The sequence below is a fragment of the Chiroxiphia lanceolata genome, chromosome W (genome assembly GCF_009829145.1).
Source record: "Chiroxiphia lanceolata isolate bChiLan1 chromosome W, bChiLan1.pri, whole genome shotgun sequence".
In the NCBI taxonomy this organism is placed as follows: Eukaryota; Metazoa; Chordata; class Aves; order Passeriformes; family Pipridae; genus Chiroxiphia; species Chiroxiphia lanceolata.
The window spans coordinates 1,041,938-1,066,640 of NC_045670.1; the positions used below are offsets into that span (position 1 = coordinate 1,041,938).

Below are 24,703 nucleotides of genomic sequence, written 5' to 3' on the forward strand. Positions count from 1 at the left end.
TGTTCAATGAGTCATAGATCCTAGCTGCTGCGCTTCAGAACCTTCTAACCTGTGGCTTCTAGCCCCATTATCCCAGCATCATAACAGCCAGGTGAGAATTCGTTCACCAGGTTTGTGACTGTAATCTCTTTGCAGATCTCAGAGCTCTGCTGGGGTCATTGATCGCACAATTTCACTTTCTCGAATGACTTCCCCTCTGCTTCTTCCACGTGGGACCACTTCCTCTCTCTCTCTGCATCTCTCACGTGGAGGTGGAGACCAAGTGCACCACGAGGATGGGTAACTATGTCATCCCTCAGACTTACTAGTTGGAGGTAGGAATAATTCTCCCTCATGCCGAGGGGGAGGTCCTAGCAAGCTCTCCCTTTCTTCCAAATCCCTTAATGTATAGTTCGATTTTGACTTTTTCTTTGGCATATCACTGGCCATCTGTCTTGCCACTTCTTTTTCCTTTGGATGTTCTCCTAGTTCTTTTCTTCTCTAGCAGTCGTTCCTTCTTCTCCTGCTACCGATCCCTCTTCTTTTACAGTAACCCCTTCTTCCCTTAGAGACCTGGATGGGGCAGGTCCTGTTGTTCCTTCTAACTCTTCTTCTTCTTCTTCGCTTGCAACCGCCCCTTCTTCTTCTCTTACTAATTGGGGAGATGGGCCTGTAGGTTCTATAATCTCCCTTATCCATGCCTTCTTCTTCATTATAGAGGCAATAGTGATTTCGGAATTTATAGTTTGGGTCCCCCTCTCAATCATAACCTTGACTCTAGATGTAGTAGTTTGGGTTCCAATTTCAATGGACTTAACAGAAGCCATGCTGGCTTCAAGTGGGGTCTGGGTTCCAGTTTCAGTGGACTCAGTAGAGATGGCACTGACCTCAAGTTGTGTTTGGACCCCGATTTCTGTGGACCCGATAGGGACATCATTGGTTTCAGGTGGCGTGGTTTGGGTCTCTGTCTCGACCTTAACCTTCTGAGAGTGATCTACGGCTGCTCAATAAGCACTAGCCAAGCTCCAGTACAAAGCAAAGAATTGCATGTTTGGGTCATCATATGAAAGACACCCTTCCCTCAAACAACGTGTCATCTCATCAGGATCGAACACTTGTTCTGGCGTGAAGTCCCAAGTAATGGGAGGTGTCACACATCCTACCAGTTTACCAAAATTCACCCATGCTCCTTGCCACCCAGAGACTGGCCTTTCCAAGCCCCTTCCCAAAGCTCCAGCAATTCCTTTCAAGGTTTGGTCTTTCTTACAACAAGGGGACCAATGCAGCACCACCTTTCCAATTTTAAGTAGCATTTTCTCTGCCTTCACCACTAGTATCATTGTCACTAAACAATTTAGCTATGGGTTAGAGCTGATCTTGGGAGTCTTTGCTACCAAACTTTGAACGCCACCATTATGGAAACTGGCTACTAGGCCATGGATGTCGAAATTAAGGAAAGGAAGCAATTCGTTCCATCCATCTGAACAATCTCTTATAGGATGTCCCAAGACAGGTACAAAGCCAGCTAGAAAAATAAAAAAAAATAGTAAAAAGGCCATTTTTATTATTATCCTTTTTATTTTCCTAAACAAAGCAATGTTTCTATAAACAAAAAAACCTCTTGGCAGCTGTTCCAGTAGTGTTCCAAAACAATAGAGTATATTTATATAAAGAATATGCCCTTGGAAGCTTTCCCAGATAATGTTCCCACAAGAAAACCAGAATAACCAAAATATCCCACTTCTGATACCAAGATTCTGAGCAAGTTTGGAGCTGGTTTCCCGCCAAGTCTCCAAAGACTCAGCGAAAGAACCTACTCCCCAGGGAGGGAAGAAACAAAAACCGAACAACCAAAGTTATAGCAAAAAAATATATATATTTTACATATAAAACAGATATATACAGTGAGAATGCTATGTACATATAACCCCAGAAACCCCAAACAACTCCCTAAAAGGGAAGAGGGGAAGGGAGAAGGGAAAAAAGGACAAAAAAGGGACAAAAAGGGACAGAAACAAAACAGGTATGCACAATTGAAAAACCCGGTAACCAGCAAAATAAAGAACTAGCAAAATCTCACCGCTTCCCTTGAGAAAAGCAGGACAACCAGCCGCAACCCAGCAGTCTCCTCTCCCGCGTGGCAGACACAGCAGTGGTTACAGACCTCAACTTCAGATAAGCAAGACCGACTTGGGAACCTACTGTTCTTGAACCTCGACGGAAAAGAAGAGAGCAAGGTCTCTCTGGTCGGTTTTATTTCTGCCTCAGTTTACGTAAAGGAATAGAATGGAATACTTCCTTGGTCACTTCCCTAGTTCCTTCCTGGTTACAAGTTGGTCTCCAGGAGGGCCTAGACTAAAATTATTACAAGAACAAGTAAACCCATGACAATGTGTTGGTGTACAAACATTCCTAAACCTTCAGTGTTCCCTGGAACAGTGAAAATGCTCCTTTTAGTATTGACACTGTTGCCTTAAAGAATTGCTAGGGAGCAAAAATTACTCCCCAGGCAATCTTTAGTAGAGACAAGAGAGCAGTTTTAATAGAAGGCCTTCAACCACCATAGGGGTACAGAGGTTCCACAATTTAAGGTATTTGTCCATCCAATCCCAGATCCATCCACCCCCCAGATCCTCTTAGTTCTGCTCCTGGTTCTGCCCCCAGCACACCCCTCCGGAAATTGAGTTAGGGGTCTCTAAGACCCCCTCTTCCTCATCTTCCTCTGTGTCACAGCACATCCAGTCCTTGGAGATCCTCCAAAATTCTGGGGTTTGAAGGATGCTTTGTCTGTCATGGTGTCTTGTTGTAGAGGGCAGGGTGCAAATGTTCCTAAATGTAAAGAAGACCTACCTTGAGGGAAGTCCAAACGAGCTAAGGAGTTGTCATAGTTTGAAATTGGCCCCCCTGAGAGGTTGGGGGGGCTCAGGGGTGATTGGGTGCCAGGACAGTGTTCCCTGGAGAGTCAATCACCACTCATGTTGTTCACTTCTGCTCAAAATCATATATCACAGCACCGGAAGCGGTTGGCAGTTCTGTCTTGGTTGTTTTGCTGTTGGTGTCTGCTGCGTGTAGGTGGAGAAGGCCAGGGGGTGGTTGGGCTCCCTCTCTCCCCCTCTGGGGGGAAGAGGGGAGCCCTGTGGCCCCCCTAACTCTGCCTAGGCTGGAGTTAGAGACAGCATTGGAATGAGTGCATGTTTGTGAGGGATGTGACTCACAAACAACTGGTAAGTGGGAGAGAGAGAGACAGACCCTGCGGCCAGGCCCTCTTCTCCTCCCCCCCACCTTTGCAACCAAGCTGTAGAGGAGGGCTGTGTTTTTCCCTCTCACTGTTTAGTGAGAGTGGATGGGAGGCTCAGCATTGGAGCAGAGTCAAGGGGACGGGTCAGAGGAGGTTCGATTGCGGGGGAGAAAATTCCCAGGCAAGAATTGGAGACGGACCCCCAGAGAGAGAGAGGGGGGGGCACGGAGGATGTCTCTGCAGTGAACTAAAATGCAAGAAAACCGAAAACCCGAGGAGAAATCAACATTCCAGGACGTGGACACTTGATAAACTGAACTACACTGCAGTAGCCTATGAACCGAGGTATGAGAGGGAGAAATCACCAGCAGCAGAAGAGCAAGGACTCAAAGTTATCTTCTTGGACTTCATGAGGAGAGAAACTGCAACAAACAACTGGAACTTGGTGAGAGGGGAACATTCAGGAGCCCAGAACACTCCCACAGCAAAAGACTGTGTTACGTATCAGCCTTGAAAAGCTGCTCCTGGACTAAAGTTAAAGGAGGGGCTTGAAAGGACTGACTGATAGAAATGTAATATATATATAGTTGCCTTTAGTTTGTATAGTATTTATTTGTGTAAATAAATGTATATACTTCCCCTTCCCCTACAGAAGCCTCTGGTCTGAAAAGTTTCTCTCCGGTGTTAGGATAAATTGTTGGGAAGGGGTGGGGGGAGCCTGGAAATTGGATTTTTGGATTTCTAATGTGACTCAAACTGCCACAGGAGTTTAGAAAGTTAGATATGAAATGGGGTAATAGGGTTGGGTAAATGTGTAAACTACTGTGCTAAAGGGTGGGCTAACTACAGCTACTTCTAAAATCTACAAAAAGCTAAAAATCAAAAAAATCCATAGGCATCAACACCCTCAGCCAGTGCCATGACAACCCTTGGCTTACCTTCAACTCTCCTGGTGACATCCCCTTCCCCCAGTGAAGCAAGGCAAGGCCTAGAAAGCAAATGTGATATAGTAAAACGAGAATTAGAGAGTTAATTTAGAATGCAGGCCCTAAGCAAAAGCACAGAGAACTTGGTCTTAGAAACAGAGGAGGCAATAACTTATTAAGGAATGCAGGACACATTGACATGAAGGAACATCGCATAAGTACACAGGAAAGCAGAGGGAACTAAAAATGCTAACACACACATAATATTAGACATATGGAGGAAAAACAGAAGGAGATAAGGGAAAGAGGATGAGCCAAGGTCCAGGTACCCTTGCCAGATATCAGGAACTTCTGCCAAATACACTAGGAAAACAGTCAAATTAGAAGAGTTCAGGAGTTTATGATGATGAGGAGAAGAAAGGACGACGGGTCATGAGGCTGAAGAACAGGAACTACCCCTCGGATTCTCCCCAAATTGAAGACCCCACCCCTAAATCCACCTGTTATGAATATTAAAACTAGATGTTGCAATATTATGAATATTCATGTATGATAATGCAATTGCTTGGCAAAAATTGTATAAAAAGTTCAACTGTTCATTACCACTTTGGAACTCTGTGTCCAGCGAGAGCTTGGAGTTCCCCGACGTTGCAATAAAATACCTGAAAACTCTGTCTCTGAGCGGTTTCTCCGTGCCTTTTTGGGGGCATAAAATTGGCATCACCAGTGATCCTGGTTTCATAGAATCATAGAATCAACTGGGTTGGAAAAGACCTCCGAGATCATCAAGTCCAACCCTTGATCCAACACTGCCTTGGTTACTAGACCATGGCACTGAGTGCCACATCCAATCTCATCTTAAAAACCTCCAGGGATGGAGAATCCACCACCTCCCTGGGCAACCCATTCCAATGTCTGATTACTCTCTCTGTAAAAAATTTCTTTCTAATATCCAACCTAAACCTCCCTGGCAGAGTCTAAGATCATCCCATCTTGTCCTACTACTGGTTGCCTGGGAAAAGAGACCAACCCCCACCTGGCTACAACCTCCTTTCAGGTAGTTGTAGAGAGTGATGAGGTCTCCCCTGAGCCTCCTCTTCTCCAGGCTAAACAACCCCAGCTCCCTCAGCCTCTCCTCATAGGACTTGTGCTCAAGTCCCTTCACCAGCCTTGTTGTTCTTCTCTGGACCTGCTCCAGCACCTCAATATCCTTCCTGAACTGAGGGGCCCAGAATTGGACACAGTACTCGAGGTATAACCTCACCAGCGTTGAGTACAGGGGAAGAATCACTTCCCTGGTCCTACTGGCCACACTGTTCCTGATACAGATCAGGATGCCATTGGCCTTCTTGACCACCTGGGCACACTGCTGGCTCATGTTCAGCTTCCTGTCAATCCAAACTCCCAGGTCCTTTTCTGCCTGGCTACTCTCCAACCACTGGATGATCTGCTCCATAACCTTGCCAGGCACTGAGGTCAGGTTGACAGGCCTGTAGTTTCCCGGGTCGTCCTTGTAGCCCTTTTTGTGGATCGGCGTGACATTCGCCAACTTCCAATCATCTGGGACCTCCTCAGTGAGCCAGGACTGTTGGTAAATGATGGAGAGTGGCTTGGCGAGCTCTTCCACCAGCTCCCTCATCACCCTAGGATGGATCCTGAGCACAGCCTGTCTTACTGTTGAAAACTGAGGCAAAGAAGGTGTTAAGTACCTCAACCTTTTCCTCATCTTGGTGACAATGTTCCCGCCTCTGCCCAACAAAGAATGGAGGTTTTCTTTGCCCCTCCTTTTGCTATTGATATATTTGTAGAAGCACTTCTTGTTATCCCCAACAGAAGTGGTTAGATTGAGTTCAAATTGTGCCTTTGTCTCTCTGATTTTCTTTCTACACGACCTAACTGTATTCCTAAACCCTTCATCAGTAGCCAACCCTTTCTTCCATAGTCGGTAAGTTCTCTTTTTTCCCCTAATTTCCTTCAAAATCTCCCTGTTCAGCTAGGCTGCCCGTCTTCCCCCCCGGTTCGCCTTTCGACACACTGGGACAACCTGCTCCTGTGCGTTCAAGACTTGCTTCCTGAAGCATGTCCATCCCTCCTGGACCCCTTTGTTTTCAAGGGCTGTTTCCCAAGGTACCCTCTGAACTAGTCTTCTGAGTAGACCGAAATCTGCCCTGTGGAAGTCCAGGGTAGAAGTTTTATTGATGGTCCTCTTTGCGTCCCTGAGTATTGAAAACTCTATTATTTCATGGTCACTGTGCCCCAGACAACCTTGGACCACATTTCCCACCAGCCCCTGTCTGTTTGGGAATAGCAGGTCTAGCAGGGCCCCACCCATGGTAGGTTCATTTACCAGCTGGAGCAGGAAATTATCCTCTGTACACTCTAGGAATCTCCTAGACTGCCTCTTCTCCGCTGTGTTGAGTTCCCAGCAGACATCTGGCAGGTTAAAGTCACCCATAAGAACAAGGTGTGGCAATTTTGAGACATCCATCAGCTGCTTGTAGAATAATTCATCACCCTCATCATCCTGGTTGGGTGGTCTGTAACAGACTCCCACCAGGATATCAACCTTGTTGGCCTTCCCCTTGATTCTGGTCCACAGGCACTCAACCTTATTGTTACTGACTTTGTTCTACAGAGTCAAGAGACTAACATATAGAGCCATCCTTCCACCTCTCCTACCATGCCTGTCCCTTCTGAAGAGCTTGTAGCCATCCATGGCAGCACTCCAGTCATGTGAGTCATCCCATCACATTTCCATGATGGCGACTACATCATAGCTTTCCTGCTGCATGATTGTGGAGACCAAACAGGTGTTCAGGCTAGAGAGTCAGAGGCGACTCTCCATCAAGAAGCCTCAGAGATAGCGATGGAATCCATCAGACGACCTTGGATACTCTGTGAGAGTGAGAAAAGAGGCTACTAACTTCGGCGGAAGGACACCTGCAGTGAACACCTGCTACCAAAGTTAAAAATGAGAATGAAAGACTGTTTTAGTTAACTCCCTTTATGAAATATGTATTAATTTCCACACAAGGAAGTGATCCACCTGTGAGGTCACTACTCTGCTCTTCTAAGTTCCTGCCACCCACTTCCATCCCGGCTGGAAACTCTTGGGAACTGTGTCCTTACAATCCAGGACAAGAACAAAGTCTAATCCCTATTGATCCAAAAGACAGATGGGGTCCTGTTAGAAAAGCGGTAGCAGAGGAAGGAGATTTGCATATGATGCAAGCCTTCCCAGTTATCTTTACACCCAGTCAGCAGCCCCACTGGGAACCTGTCCCATATCTGGTCTTAAAAGACTTAAGGAAGGCTGTTACAGAATACGGGTTGGAGGTTCCATTTACAAGAGGACTTGTAGATTCCTTGTTTAGCACCTTTGTGCTGACTCCTTATGACTGTGCAGGGATAGCGAGGATGCTCCTTACCACAATGCAATATACATTATTTGAAGCAAAATGGAAGAAGCTAGTAAAGAAGCAGGCAGAAGAGATGTCAACTACAATCAGAGTGCCAGTGGCACAAATTATAAATATTCTTTTGGGGAAGGGACCTTATGCAACAGCAACAGCTCAGGTTCAAATCCCATTGCTTGATTTGGCCCTTGCTAAAAACCTGGTCTTACATGCACTTAGGAAAGTACCAGACACAGGGACAGCAACGCAGCCTTTTACTATGATAAAACAAGGTGTCAAAGAACCGTTCATGCAAAATGCAGAGTGGCTACAAAACACAATAAACAAACAAATTGATTATGCTCCAGCATAAGAAATTGTTTTTAAAAATATAGTGATAGAACATGCCAATGAAGACTGCCAAAAAATACTGCGTGCATTACGTAATCCTACCATCGCAGAGATGCTCGAGGCATGCAGAAATGTTGGTTCACAAGTTTCTAAAGCTGCCTCTTTAGCCAGAGCGCTGGTCACCTTAAAAGATCCTCTTCCAGATTCTGAGTCACAAAACGACCCCGAGCCACAGTCATTGTGCTATGAATGTGGACAAAAAGGACACTTTATAAAAAATTGCCCCATGAAAAAACGCAATGCCAAGCCTGCAATATGCCCTGCTGCCACAGGGGGTTGCACTTTGCTAGGGAATGCCATTCCAAGTATGCAAAGGATGGAACCCTACAACATCGTCCAGGTAAAGGAAAAAAATCTGCGGGAAACTGAAAGATGAGCATGCAGAGAGGTCGCACAAAGGCAAACATGAAGCCAGGCAAGGCCTAGAAAGCAAATGTAATATAGCAATATGAAAAGTAGAGAGTTAAATTCAGAATATAGATTTTAAGCAACAGCACAGAAAACTTGGTCTTAGAAACAGCGGAGGCAATAATTCATTAAGGTATGCAGAACACAGTGACACAGGAGAACAGAAGCATATGTACTCAGGAAAACAGAAAGAACTAGGAGGCTAAATTAAGTATAAAGAAGGAAAACAAGGACTGATAGAGAAGGAAAGTGAGTCAAAACATAGGTACACCTTGACAAGATATCAGGAACTTCTACCAAATACACTAGAAAGGTAACCAAAGTAGGGAAGTTCACAAAGTTCATGAAGAGGATGATAGGGTGGTCGGGGGCCTATGAGGCTGAAGAACAGGAACGACCCTCCTAGATTCTCCCCAAATTGAAGACCACACCTCTAACTCCGCCTAAACTCCACCTGTTATGAATATTAAAAATGTATGTTGCAAGATCATGAATATTCATATTGTATTATGCAATTACTTGCCAAAAATTGTATAAAAAGACCAGCTGTGAGTTGCTGGATCGAAGCAGTTGCCCAGGGTAACCTGGCTACTTCCCAGTACCGTGAATAAAATACCTCCTGCTTTAAGGCTACAAACTTTGTCTCTGAGCAGTTTCTCTGTTTGTGCCTTGTTGGGGGCATAAAATTGGCATCAAATATAGCCTCCAAACTCCCAGCCTTTCACTTAAGCCAGCTAGTTCTCTGCAAAAATGCACTGCAGGCAATGTTGGAATAGACTTGAGCCCTTCGAGATCCATCAAACTATTTGATAGTGAAATACACCCAGTTTCAACTGGAATTCAAGGTCCTCTAGAGGATGGCCACAGCGGTCTGCTGATAGGTCGTGCATCAACCTCTGCACTAGGTGTGTACATACTGCCTGGAATTATAGATGCCAACTTTATAGGAGAAATAAAAATAATGCTGTGGACACCTGCACCTCCTGTCCATATAGAGGCAGGTACTCCTATTGCCCAGTTTATCCCATTCCATGCCTATCCAACAAAGTTAAATTGCGATCAGGAAGAAAGACCAGCCTTTAACACCACCAAAGACAGATGGGAGATAGATGATTTTCTCTCGTGGGTTCAACCCTTATCAGTGCAACACCCCATCCTATGTTGTTCCTTGTACAATTTGGGAAGAAAAGAGACTGTCCATCTGAGAGGTTTGGCAGAAACAGGTGCAGATGTGACTGTGATCTCTATTTGAGATTGGTCACCCTTCTGGGCACTTATGGAGCCAGGAAAGGCACTGAGGGGAGTGGCAGGAGTTACAGCACCACAACAAAGCTTACATCCAATTGTGATCACAGGCCCTGAGAAATGTACAGCTACAGTTCGTTCGTTTGTCCTGGACTTGCCAATCACACTGTGGGGCCGGGATGCATTGGGACAATGGGGACTTGGTCTTACTACAAATTTGTCCTAACAACCACTGAACAGCAGCTGGTCCCCACCCTAACCTGGATGACAGATGAACCAGTGTGGGTGGATCAGTGGCCGATCAGAAAGGACAAGTTGTAACATCTTTAAATACTTGTTCAGGAACAACTTTTGGCAGGACACATTTGTACTACCAGTCCCTGGAATTCCCCAGTGTTTGTGAGCCAAAAAAGAAGTGGCAAGTGGTGTTTGTTGCATGACTTAAGACGCATCAACGAAGTCATGGAGCCTATGGGAGCTGTACAACCAGACCTACCTTCGCCATCAGTGCTGCCTCAAAACTGGTCACTTACTATCATTGACTTAAAGGACTGTTTCTTCTCCATTCCTTTACACCCCAGAGATGCAAGAAGGTTTGCCTTTTAAGTACCATCTATTAATGCCAGCGAACCACATGCTCACTATCACTGGAAAGTTCTACCTCAAGGGATGAAAAACAGTCCAGTTATATGTCAACTGTATGCGTCCATTGTCCTGTTACCTGTACGTCAGCAATATCCAGAAGTCTACATATATCACTACATGGACGACATCTTAATCTGTGCAGCTAATACAGAACTAATGCAAAAAACCCTAAAAGCAACAGCTGAAGCTGTCAACACCTATGGGCTTCAAGTGTCACTAGATAAAGTACAAGAATCTCCTTGGCATTACCTGGGATGGAACATAACCCAAACAGTCATTCATCCCCAGCATGTTTCTCTATCAACCTCAGTGCAAACCCTCAATGATTTGCAAAGACTGCTGGGAGCTATTAACTGGCTCAGACCCATCTTGGGTATTTCCACTGATGAACTTCGCCCATTGTTTTGCCTTCTTAAAGGACATCCAGAACTAACTTCACCCAGACAACTAACACAAGAAGTTGTTACTGCTTTGCATACTGTAGAGCAAAAATTCAGTTCCTCCCAGGTCAGTCGCTGTCTCTTAGATGAACCGGTGGTATTAGTTATCTTGAAAGGACCTACTCAACCTTTTGGTCTCTTAGGCAAATTATACAAGAACAATACTCAGTTTTGTTTGTGGGAATGGGTTTTTCTAGCTCATCAGTTTTCTAAAACAGTAACAACTCAGCCAGAAATGATATCACGCATATTTCAGAGAGGTTGCATTAAATGCTGGGAACTTGCAGGGTGTGACCCACGTACTGTGTATTTGCCAATGACAACAGAGCATTTACAATGGTTAGAAAAGGCTAGTTTTGAATTTCAAACTACCTTAAGTGATTTTACAGGTCAACTAAATATTCACCTACCTGCTTGTTCTTTTTTACAGCATTTAAACAACTTTCCTTTGAAACTGAGAACACACTGCTCCCCTATTCCCTTGAAAGATGCACAAACTGTCTTTACAGACGGTTCAGGGAAGACAGGAAATGCAGTTGTAGTGTGGCAGAAAGATAATGAGTGGCAACAAGACATACATCATGTAGATGGGTCACCACAGCTTGTAGAATTGTCGGCAGTAATCTGAGCACTTACACTGTTTCCAGGACCTTTAAATATAGTTTTCGACTCTCAATATGTTATGGGGGTGGTTCAATGAATTGAACACTCCTATCTAAAAGAAATTAATCATGCAGTACTGTTTACCTTATTTAAAAAATTATTATTTGTAGTTGAGGAAAGGCAATTTTCATTCTTCATTATGCATGTGCGTTCTCATACCTTGCTACCTGGTCCAATTTCAGAAGGTAATCAACATGTTGATGCACTTGCAGAACCAGTAATAGTACCTCGGCGATTTGAGCAAGCCAAATTGTCACATCAATTCTTTCATCAAAATGCAAGGGTATTAAAAAGGCAATTTGATCTCACATTAGAACAAGCTTGTTCTATTATAGTATCCTGTCCAGACAGTCAGTTACTCACTCCTATTGCTCCTGAAGGAACCAACCCTTGAGGATTGGAACCTCTGCAGTTGTGGCAAGCAGATGTAACGCACATATCCTCTTTTGGCAAATTAAAATATGTACATGTTTCAATTGACACGTTCTCAGGATTTCTAGTAGCTACAGCTCATTCTGGGGAGAAAAACCGAGATGTACAGCGTCACTTCCTTACAGCCTTTGCACACATGGGAGTACCTAAGCAAATTAAGACAACGGGCCTTCCTATGTGTCCAAGTGTACAAAAGAATTTTTTGAGCAATAGGGAATACAACATCTAACGGGTATTCCACACTCCCCCACAGGTCAGGTTGTAATTGAGCATGTGCATCACACACTCAAAGACATGTTACAGAAGCAGAAAAGAGGAAGTGCAGGTTTAACTCCCCAAAAATGCTTGAATAAAGCTTTGTATGTGCTCAACTTTCTAAATAGAATGATAGGAGATCTTTCCCCAGTACAACATCATTTTGTCTCAGTACGTTTCCACAGAGAGGAAGGCAGAAGTAATGTTTAGAGATCCAAATGCTAGAGAATGGCAAGGTCCTTGTCCCTTAATAACCTGGGGAAAAGGTTATGTTTGTATCTCCACAGATCAAGGACCGCGATGGATACCTTCACGTTACGTGTGACCTTGTCACCTTCATAACAACAGTCATGCCTCCTGATTGGACCACCTATGACCAGCAGAACGTCTGGGTAACGCTCACCAATGCGACTGGGACTGACTGTGTTTGTCTGTAGCTACCCCAACTGATCCATTTCCCACCTGCTTAGTGGACCTTCCTTTCAATCGCAACCAGTGGATTACTTTCCTACACAAGTATTGGCCACAGTGCTCTAACCTTTACAAGGCACTATCATTACAATGTGCCAATAACTGAAATCTTAAAAATAATTTTCCCCAAATTCCAATTGAACCTTAAGAAATTAATGTTATGGGCAGTCTGACTGCACCTTTCTGTTTTCAATTCAATCCCTCAGATTCAAATTCAAATCATTTGGCAATTGATGTATCTCCATCTGGAACATATCAAAATGCTAGTTTTTGGTGTAAATCACCCAATTCTACAGCAATCAGATCAGGGGCAATGCCTCTTGGCTTGCCCAACGGTATTTTCTTAATTTGTGGACCGTGAGTGTGGAAAGGTATTCTCGCCAGAGTGAAAGGGGGACCATGCACATTTGGAAAATTGACTCTGTTTAACCCTCACAAATTACCCATAAGTACACGCATCCCAAAGAGACAGAAAAGATTTGTGCAACAATACAATAACAACTGCAATTCCAAAGTACATATCTGGGGCCCAACCGAAAGAGTATTTTCCAGTCTTGTAGCTTGGAACTGCTCATGCCTTGACCACCTTGGATAGGTTAAGCTGTTGGCTTGCCAAGGAGGCCAATGTTATGAGTTCAGCAACTGACACCTTGCTAACCGATGTAAGTTCAATTAGAAAAGCCACATTACAAAACAGAGCAGCCATTAATTTCTTACTATTGGCTCATGAACATGGTTGCAAAGATTTTTAAGGCCTGTGTTGCATGAATCTTTCTGATCACTTAGAATTGATTCATCAAAGTCTTACTCAGTTAAAAAGCCTAACAGCACAGCTCTAGGTAGATAAGGATCCAAGTTTAGATAGTTTGTTTAGCTGGTTAGATATTTTTAACTTAAGGTCCGAAACTCAAGAAGATTGTCATTGTAGTTTTAACTGGAATTTTTGTGTTTTTCTGTATTTTGCTTAGTGTGCCATGCTTTCTTTCTTGTGTCTCACGTTTAGTTCGTCGCACAAGTTTTAGTGTTTCAATTAGAAAATAAAAAAGGGGGAATTGTGGGAGACCAAATAGGTGTTCAGGTTAGAGAGCCAGAGGCAGTTCTCCAGCAAGAAGCCTCAGAGATAGAGTTGGAATCCATCAGATGACCTTGGAGACTCTGTGAGAGTGAGAAAAGAAGCTGTTAACTTCGGCGGAAGGACACCTGTGGTGAACACCTGCTACCAAAGTTAAAAATGAGAAGGAAAAAGACTGTTTTAGTTAACTCCCTTTATGAAATATGTATTAATTTATAATTAAAAATGACAGTGAGTTATTAGAAAAATTTGAATTGTGTGGATAAACTTGAAAAAGTATGTGACAGTATGTTAAATAGGTCCATGCATACCTCCTTCCCTGTAGCCTAAAAATTCCTGCGCTAAGTGGGATAAAAATGCTTTAATGTAAACATTGCATGCCATTCCGCCATTTTCCGGGTGATGAAGAGGACTGAAGAATAAAGCCTCTATTTTAGTGATGCAGTCAGATTGTCTTATTTAATAGCCAACAACAGTATAAAAGTTTAGAACTGTGTCAGAAAGATTTTAGGGGTCAGTACATGATGGCTTCCAGTTCCTCTTGTTTGTTACCCATGCTGTGTGCACTGGTGTACATGCACTTCAGCTGGGTTGCTGATTTCACTTCTAACTTTCCACCCTTAGGCTCATCTCCGGAGAGCCTGGTTTCAACCCCTTCCCCCTTCAAACATAGTTTAAAGCCCTCCTGATCAGCCCCGTCAACTTATGGGCTAGAGTCCATTTGCCCTTCTTAGATAGATGAAGTCCATCTGACTCTAGCAGGTTGGGTACCATAGAATTTGCCCCATGGTCGAAAAAAACAAAATTCTGCCAGTGGCACCAATCCTTTAGTCACCTATCAATAAGATGGGTCTTCCTACTCCTCTCCTCAGTCATCCCTGCTACTGTAGGAACTGAGGCGAACACCACCTGTTCTCCTGTCCCATTAACTAATCCACTCAGCGCCTTGAAGTCCTTTTTAATTAACCTGGTACCTCTCTCATTAATGTCATCACTGCTAGCCTGGACAATAATCAGAGGGTCGGATTAGCTCAGGGAGTCTTCTACTAATATCCCTCACCCAGGTCCTGGAAAGGTAGCAGACTTCCCTGAGGGATGGGTCCGGTTGGCATATAGGGCCTTCAGTTCCCCTCAGAAGGGAGTTGCCTACTACAACTACCCTTCTTTTTTTCTTTATAGCTGTGGTTGTAATCCATCTAGTAGAAGGGGTGCAAGCAGGAGACCCTCCAGACAGATCCTCTTCTTGACTGCCCTCTGCCTGATTCTCTGGGTCCAGGGCCTCATACCTGTTCTTTAAGGACACCGTGAGAGGTGATGGGGGTCGGGAGGGGATTCTTTTACCTCTTCGATCAGGGACCTGTTTCCATTCCCCCCCATCTACTTGGTTTGCTCCATCTGCCTGATGGCAGGAGGGGCAGGGCTTCACCATCTCCTGCTGGACTTCTTTTGGGGTCAAAAGGGTATGACTCCACCAGTCTATTTCCCTTTCACTCTCCCTAATACTTTTTAGCCTCTCCACTTCTTCCTTGAGCTCTGCCACTAAGCACAGCAAATCATTCACCTGCTCGCATCGTATGCAGGCACCTCTTGCACTGTCCTCTGGTACTAACGCCAGGCTCAGACACTCTGTGCAACCAGTGACCTGAACAGCTGCGTCCTTCCTGGGGGGTTCTGTCTGGGTAAGCACACTCCTCCTGACAGCAGCAGCAACGGCTTTTGCTCATTTGAAAACTATTGCTGGTTGAGCTGCGGAAAAAAAAGCCACAGTCACACACCTACCTCACAACCCATCAGAGAGAGCTAAGAGGGGGGACCCTTCCTGCTCGCCCTGCCTGCACAAACTGCCATGCAAACTGCCATGCAAACTGCCGTGCCATGCCCTCACAAACTGCCACGCCCCTGTTTGCCCACTCCTGTTCGCCGCGCTCTGGGTTGCTTGTGCTCCTTGGAGCAGTTTAAATCTCCCGGCAACTACCTCGGCTCCACCCCCTGGTCAGCTGATTAGGTCTCACAGGGCAGTTGGTCTGAGCTGGTTTAAAGCCCTCTCAGTCAGTCTGACCAGTTTATGATGTTAATCAGTTGTTATTGCAAACTAATTGAAAGTTGTTGCATTTTTATATTTTAACAATTGGGTTCAAAACTCACTGAAACTTTTTGCTTGGAAGATTTTTAAACAGGCTATAAAACTCTGCTAACAAGCTTTTTATGTATGCAGATATCAGACTTTTTGTAGGTGATACACTGTAACACCCCGGGTTTCAAGTCAGAAGCTGTCTGGGTGGTTACTTATATTTAAGACTTTTAAGTTTGCTTACCAAACTTTTGAAAAGCCTTTAGTTCTTTAAGAGGATTTCTTTTAATTTAGTGAGAAAAGAAGACATTTTGGCAGAAGATTTTAAAGGGATAACATAACAAAGACAGAAGTATTTCACCAAAACACTCAGCACAGACTCAGTCCACAAAAGCACCCACCACAAAGCAATCAGTACACTAGCTTAGTAAAACACAACTCATTGGTTTTAAGTTACCCTGATGCCTTAAGGTCCATCTGTTTTTTTGATTTTCCTAATTTTTATAAGCTTTATAAGTAGTTATATAGTAGAAGTAGATTTAGAAGCAGCAGCATTTATTCCTTTACCCTTAGCATAGTAACTACACACATTCCCCAACCCTATTGATGCCTTAAGCCCCTATTAGTTTTTAGTTTTCAAATTTTTGTAGGTTTTATAAGTTTTATAAGTAGTAGAAGTAGATTTTAAAAGCAGTAGCCCTCATTCCCTTTCCCTGTAGTACAAGTAGTTTACACATTCCTTAACCCTCTTACCCCATTCTATGTTCCCCATATCAAATCTACCCCTGAATTCAGTGGCAATGTTTAGTCTCTTGTCAAGGCAAGGCCTATGCTGTTTAGAGAACACACATATCAGGGCCTCAGCAACAAAACGGAGTCAAGAACTAGGTGACTATGTACCGTTTGTGCTCTGAAGATGGTGAAGATGATGAAGAGGTGGTCCCAAAAGCCCCCCAGACCCAATTCTCAGGGGGTGGACCCAGGGTGGATCAGAGCAAAGGCTACAGGGTGGACACATTTGGGATTGGACGGATGGTATTATAAAATGTAACATCTCAGGTACAGAGGTGCGCGCGTCTTGTAACATCTATTGCCTTGGCACAATTAAACCCTTTCCTTATCTCACCCCTAATTAACTGCTCCTGAGTTATTTTTTAGCACCAACATTCCACGGCATCACTATCACCCTATTCCATGCTCCCCATATCAGTTCTACCCCTGAATTCCAGTAGAAATGTTTACTCTCTTGTCAAGGTAGGCCCATTTTGTTTAGAGAACACTTGTATCTTGACCTGAACCGCAAAAGTACAGTCAAGAACTGGGTGAATATATGACCCCTGTACCCCGAAGAAGATGAAGATTGATGAAGAGAGGGTCTTAAAGACCCTCACCTCAATTCGCAAGGGGTGTGACTGAGGGTGGACCAGGGTAAAAACCAGTGGGTGGACAAAAACTAGGATTGGACAAGTAGTATTATAAATTGTACCATCTGTACACGGAGGTTGCACGTGTCTTGTAATCTTTATGCCTAGGCACAAATTAAAACCCTTCCCTTATCTCACTTCCAAAACTAATTTACCTCGGAGTTTTTTTCTCCCTGAATTTTCTTTAAACATCACCCACAAGACAAAGAAAAGAGTAAAGGAAGAAAAGAGAGATTGAGAAAAGAAAGAGGTAAAGAAAGAAAGAGAGGAGAGAGAAAGGAGAGAAAAATAGTTACCGCCAAGATCCGATGGCTCATGTGGTGGCGACCGGAAGAGAAAAAGTTCATATGGAGTTTCGAGCTCCTGCATTTATATAGTTTGGTTACCATGACCATGCCTCCCATGCGGGACATATGGGTCATTGACCACCCAGTGCCTTCCAGGCCAAAATGAGGCATGCTGTAGCAAATCACAGGCTCCAGGGGACGTGGTGTATGTGTGCTAACAGGCAGGCCTTCCTTGATTGGCAGCCAACCACATGGCTCCTCTGCCATATGCGTTCCATGGGCTCATCCATGTTGACTGCAGGTCTTACCATGTGCCTTCCGTCTCTGCCATGAGGCTGCAGGTCTGACCATGTGCCTGGAGGCCTAACCCTTCCCCCCCCCACAGACAAGATGGTTGATTCAACACAATTATAAAGCAATCTAGTGAGATACAAATCCATCTCTCACACTTGCATTGTTTTCAGCAACAAAATCATATAATGGTGGAAAAAATTTCCAAACATCTATTTTCAAAATACTCTCTTCACAGCATGAGTTTCTTTCAAAAAGCAGTTACTCTCTCACTCCCTGTTAAATTTTACCTTCACCTTAAAGGAAAGATTGTGTGTTTATTTTTTGAAAGTATCTGCTAAGTAGCATTTTCATGGTCACTCCCTGTCGTGGTTTAAGCCCAGTTGGAAATTAAGCACCATGCAACTGCTTGCTCAACCCCCCTCTCTCCCCCCCAACCTGATGGAATGGGGGGGAGAATCAAAAGTAAAACTTGTATTTTGAGATAAGAAGAGTCTAATAATTGAAAACAAAATAAAATACAATAATAATAATAGTAAATAATAATAATAATAATAATAAAAAGGGAAAGGAAAAAACCCCAAACAAGTGATGCACAATACAATTGTGACGTCTTCCTCAATTTGATCTCTTCAATTAGGTGACCTGAATTCTTCAAGCTTGCAAAATCCTGGCTCTGGGCCTTCTAGATCTTATTCAAACGTCTAGTTTACCTAATTTATTGCTGTGTGTGTACTAAGGTCTTTGGTCCAGTGAGCAGAACAGAACATGATATTAACCAGTGCTCCTAAAATGTTCTTCCAGTAAAACAGGTATTGGTTTCTTAGCAGGTCAAGATGTCTCAGTTAACTCTTTCAGACCTGGTTCCTGTTTCAGGGTCACCTGTCCTGCCTACACTCCCTCCCAGTTTCTTTTGTGTACGTCCTCACTGGTAGAGCATGAGATGCACACAAAAAAAGTCCTTGACTTAGGATAAACACCACTTAGCAAAAACCAAAACATCAGTGTGTTATCAACATTATTCTCATTCTGAATCCAAAATACAACACTGAAACAGCTTCTGAGAAGAAATTAACTCTTATCCCAACCGAAACCAGGACACTCCCCATCTCATTACAAAGTATTATAAATATTCTACTATTTAAAGGTCTTGTTTTTATAAACTTAACCACATCAATGGCATCCTGTAGCACTTTGTGTACTTCTGGCTCCAACTTCTTTGCTGCAATAACTTGCCTATGGATGATGCAGTGAATGAATTTCACATCTGATGCTGTCTCTGTACCCTTACCCCAGAATCCATTTTTTGTTTCAGTCACAACAGCCACTCTGTTGTTGGTTACACTTACACAGGTTTTTCATAAAACATTGTTTTTATTAAAGAAATTATTTACTGTTGAGAATATATCTTCCCTGGTAACTCTTTCCTTTAGTGGTTCACTGTCCTTTTTCCAGTCAGGACAGGGTTAATTTTTGCAGTAGCCAGAAGGGAGCGTGGCTAGGACCTGGAAGTTATTCTATACCACCTCACATCATTGCTGTGGATGGGAGAATGGGACTCTCTTCCAGCGGGAAGGGGTTCCTTCCGGTCGAGAAAATGTGGCAGGGGGAACCATCTAGTATTTTTTAATGTTGCGGACTCCAAGGTGAACATTTTTTGCATGTGAATCACTCTCTCTTTTGTATACTTTTGTTATTAATATTGTTGTTGTTACTGTTTGTTTTCTTATTTCATTGTTGTTTCCAGTAAATTGTTCTTATCTCAACCTGTGATCTTTGCCTTTTGTGCCTCCAGTTGGAGGGGGGAGGAGGAGTGGCATGTGGTCTTTTTATTGGGAACACTAAATTGGAGAATACCATTCCGAAACCATGACAACTTTAACTGGCGCCCAATGTAGGGAACGAAGGGTTGAGATAACAACATATCTGCCCAGAGTGGGTTGGAAACAAATTTGATCTAAACATTTGCTGTATTTGGTCGGGAGTCACTGGTCACAATGTTGTTTGGTAAATTCATGTGAGTGTGGTACTGTCTTAGTTTAACAAGATTACAACTTAAAAATTAAGAGACTTCAGATGGAAGTGTGGAAAAGGAAAAAGAAACAGCTTTTTATTAACAAAATCTGAATAAACAACAAATGATGCAATCAAAAACCTTCAGAGGAAACAAAACAAAGTCCCAATTCCTCAGGTGAGGGGGAGAAACCCATGGTAACTAGGGGGGGAAATGCAGAACTGTAGCTACTCGCAACCACATGCACTCGGAGTCAGAAATGAAGGAGTCCTTTTTCCCATAGGCAGTCTTGAAAAGCAGAATACCTTGCTCCGAGATGGGTTGGTCTCTCTCTCTCGGTCATTCTCCGTGAGGTGTCCTGTGGGGAAAAAAAACTTCCTCTCAGGAAAAGAGAATGAGGTGGCCAAAAACCAGGCTCCTGCTCTGTCCAGTCCCAGACCAAAACCCAAAGCCCCCGAACAAGGGACTCCCCAGCTGTCCCTGCGGTCACCGTGCTTTCCTGCGAGACCTCCCCCTCTCCCTTCTCCTGCGCTGCCCTGCACATGTGGGTCCGCTCTGCCCCCACCCCCTCCCCGACTCCCCCCATTCCGGAAGAAACGGGAGGGGGGAAGAGAAAATTCCAACATCTGTTTTCAAACCTATGACAGGTACCTAACACTGTATATATTCCCGTATGTGCTCCTTGCGGTTCTCTTTTTCAGAGCAGGGAGAGAGATCAGGAATGCTTTGTGATATCAGTTTATGACATGATAACATCAAGGGCAATGTGCGTCATTTGGGATGTGTATTCAGTGTTGCTCTCCTACCCTAGCTTTGGGTGCTACTTTTGGAAATTCATTAATGATTGCACCCATCCTGTGGGGGGAACAAGGGATGATGATTTTCCCCAGTTTTTCACCCCCTTTTCCTCCTTCAGGTCTGCTAAAACAGCTTTTGAGAATTTTGAATTCCCTTTGGATGTTAAAGAAAGCATGTTCTTGTTGCTAAGTCTGCCAGGTCTCCTCAGTGTGGCCTACACCATGCTTAGAGTCAAGAAAAAGATTTCTAAAAAAGGTTATTCAGAGATCTGCCCTGAGGGTGGATAGTTATGAGTGGCATGGAATTTGGAAGAAAATGGACCAGTTTTGGGGGAAATTCTCTGCTCCAATGGTTTGGAAGTTCACCCCTGAACAACTACAGGACCCTGATTAAGTGACAGAATATTTTCAATGAGAATGCTGTGGCAACTCTAGAGAGGAGTAACTTATTGCAGTGTGCTGGACCCTGGTTACTATTTATCAGATGTTGCTCGATACGGGACAGCACCCTCAGGGGGAGGAGGAAAGCAGAATGAAGAGGCAGGGCCAGAGATAATCACCCAATCCCTATCCCCGTGTCAGCTGCGTAATACGCAAAAAGATTTCAGTTGCCAGTTGGGTGAGCCCCTGGTGACCTGGTTGCTCTGATGTTGGGATATCGCCATGATATGAAACTAGACGGTAGTGAAACCAAGCAACTGGGATCTCTGTCCCGGGATGTAGGCTTTGATAAGGGGACTCTCAGTTTCTGGAGGCGACTCTTGTCAAGTGTGAGAGAAAGGTATTCTCTCATGGATGATCTATTAGTGCACTGAGACAAGTGGAATACCATGGAGCAAGGTATCCAGTACCTGAGAGAATTAGCTGTGCTGGAGGTAATCTATAGGGATTTGAATAATGAGCAGTTTCCAGTGAGCAAGTCCTCAGACAGAATAGGACAGAATAGGAGGGTTGATGTTACTTCCTATCCTCTTGAAGGGACCTCCAGGGGATATTTACAAGAAGTGAGCAACGAATACTATGACCAGGACTAGAGGGGCCCTGACTCCAGTCAGGTGGAGGAAAGGGATAATCCGATCTATTGGACTGTGTGAATCCAATGGCCTGGCACAAGAGCATAAGGCTTTAGTTGACACAGGTGCACAATGTACCCTGATGCCATCAAGATATGTGGGGGTAGAATCCATCTCTATTTCTAGGGTGACAGGGGGATCCCAACAACTGACTGTACTGGAAACTGAAGTGAACCTGACTGGGAACAAATGGCAAAAACACCCCAGAGACCTTGTGCATCCTTGGCATAGATGACCTCAGGAGAGGGTATTTCAAGGACCCAAGAGGACATCATTGGGCTTTTGGGACACCTGCTGTGGAGACAGAGGAAATTAGACAGCTGAATACCTTGCCTGACCTCTGAGAGGACCCTTCTGCTATGGGACTGCTGAGGGTCAAAGATCAACAGGTACTGATTGCCACCACAACAGTGCATCATTAACAATACTGTACCAACCAGGACTCCGTGACCCCTATCCATGAGATGATTCGTGAACTGGAGAGCCAGGGAGTGTTCAGCAAGTCTCACTCACCCTTTAATAGTCCTATATGGCCAGTGACTAAGTCCAATGGAGAGTGGAGACTGACAGCAGACTATTTTGGTCTGAATGAGGTCACACCACCACTGAGCACTGCTGTTGCCCGTAACAAAGACACAAACCAACAGAGTGCCGGTTTATGCGGTGCTTTATTCAGGACCCGGGAACCTGAGTACTAGCGTCCCAAGTCAGGATTCCAAAGACCCTCGTTTTTCATACAGCTTTTATACTCTCACACAAACATATCTAAGTACAATTTCTACTTGAAAGCAGTAACACTTAGTTACAAACACAAACTCATATTTCATACTGATAACAATTGGTAATCATCTACTCTAATCATAAATCTGCTTAAGTTGTCTTACTCCTAGAAACTGCTTAACAGACCCTTACCATACCTAAGGTAACAAATCGTTATATACATGCTTGGCTAAATCCTTTGATTATTGTTCCTACCTCTTCAGTACATTCCATTCTCACAAACAAGGTTGCTAACCTACTACTTTGGAGTGTTGCTCTCTAGGCCTATGTACAAGTTTCGAGCTGGCTTCCCGTCAAGTCCCCCCGAAACTCGACAACAAGAACCCACCTCCCAGAGAGGGAAAAAGGGAAAAAAAAAAAAACCAAGCATCCAAAGCTATAGCAAAATATATATATATATATATATATGTATATACTTTACATATGAGACAGATACACAAAAGGAGAATACCACACACCGGGGGGGGGGGGGGGGGAAGGGGGGGAAAGGGAGAAGGACAAAAAGGGGCAAGGACCGAACAAGTCAAACGGTCAGCCGAAGGCAAACTAGCAAAAATCTCACCACTTCCCTTCGAACAGGCAGGATGACCAGACACGGTCCTCGGCTCTCCCCTCACGCGGGCAGATAACGGCAGTCACTATAGGCCTCGGCTCCAGATAAGCCCGACCGAAACAGGGATCCACCGTTCTCGAACCTCGCCGGAGAGGAAGAGAGCGAGATCCCTCCCGCTGGCTTTATTTATACCTCAAGTTACGTAAAGGAATAGCATGGAATACTTCCGTGATCACTTTTCTAGTTCCTTCCTGGCTACAAGTTGGTCTCCAGGAAGGCCTAGAGTGAAACCACCACATTCTCCACCCCTTATTCCATACTATTTCTTTACGTAACACCTATGTTTCAGGTTCGCCTACATCCCGCGCATATATAGCATAGTTGTCTCGTCGTTGGAAAATCAATGCCGATGTCAGTTCAGTCCAGATCTTTGGTCTCCTCAGTCACAATTACAGTTTCGATTTATGACTGTTTCATCACTGGACTGTTTCATCGCCGGATACCAGCATCAGCTTAGTTCAGGTCTCTCTCTCATCTGGTGACTGGCTTCCTGTAAAAAAACAACTTAGGACCTACAATTAGTTTTTCCCCAAGGCTAAATTTCCTTGAGGCACACACTGGATGACTCCATCCTTCCTCATTAACCACCACGTATGTCCTGGCCCTTGAGCAAAGACAATCCCACGAATGGGTTTGTCTTGGCCTGAGGCAGGGGTAACCCAAACAGCTTTCCCTCGCATTCCCCTCAAATGGATCGCTGGAACTTTATCTCCATCAACAATGAGAAGGGATTCTGCCTGTGCAGGGCCAGCTCGATTGACAGAACCCCTGGTGTTAACTAGCCAGGTAGCCTTGGCTAAGTTTTTGTCCCAGTTTTTATAAGTTCCTTCTCCTAATGACTTTAGAGTGGTCTTCAATAGTCCATTATATCTCTCAACCTTCCCAGCAGCTGGTGCATGATAAGGAATGTGGTACACCCATTCGATACCATGTTCCCTCGCCCAAGTGGTGACTAATTGATTTTTGAAATGAGTCCCATTGTCTGACTCAATACGTTCTGGGGTCCCGTGTCTCCACAGGACTTGCTTTTCAAGGCCCAGAATGGTATTCCGGGCCGTTGCGTGGGGCACCGAAAAAGTCTCTAACCATCCCGTTGTTGCTTCCACCATGGTAAGTACATAGCACTTACCTTGGCGAGTCTGTGGCAGTTTGATATAATCAACCTGCCATGCCTCTCCATACCTATACTTATCCCATCGTCCACCATACCATAGGGGCTTCAGTCTTTTTGCCTGCTTAATAGCGGCACAAGTCTCACAATCATGGATAACTTCAGAAATGATATCCATGGTTAAATCCACCCCTCGGTCTCGTGCCCATCTGTGGGTGGCATCTCGACCTTGATGACCGGAAGCATCATGGGCCCATCGAACCAGAAACAGCTCTCCCTTCTGCTGCCAGTCTAGGTCTACTTGTGACACCCCTATCTGTGCAGCTCGGTCAGCTTCTCTGTTGTTATTATGTTCTTCATTAACTCGCTTCTTGGACACATGGGCATCTACATGGTGGACTCTCACATTCAGACTCTTCGCTCTGGCAGCGATGTCCTGCCACAAGTCAGCAGCCCAAATGGGTTTTCCTCCACGCCTCCAGTTCATCTTCTTCCATCGGTCTAACCATCCCCACAGAGCATTGACTATCATCCACGAGTCTGTGTAGAGGTAGAGTCTCGGCCATCCTTCTCGTTCGGCGATGTCCAGGGCCAATTGGACGGCTTTGAGCTCTGCAAATTGACTCGACTCGCCTTGACCCTCGGCAGCTTCTGCCACTCGT

General features: G+C 44.4%; 1 long non-coding RNA gene across 1 annotated transcript; it reads right to left on the reverse strand.

Annotated features, from left to right (window-relative positions):
* Window positions 1-228: 228 nt before the first annotated feature.
* Window positions 229-22,107, reverse strand: LOC116780091. The gene is made up of 3 exons (XR_004354323.1): window positions 21,989-22,107; window positions 9,915-9,926; window positions 229-240 (listed from the first exon to the last, which is right to left on the reverse strand). It is a non-coding gene; the product is annotated as an uncharacterized LOC116780091 (long non-coding RNA).
* Window positions 22,108-24,703: the final 2,596 nt, after the last annotated feature.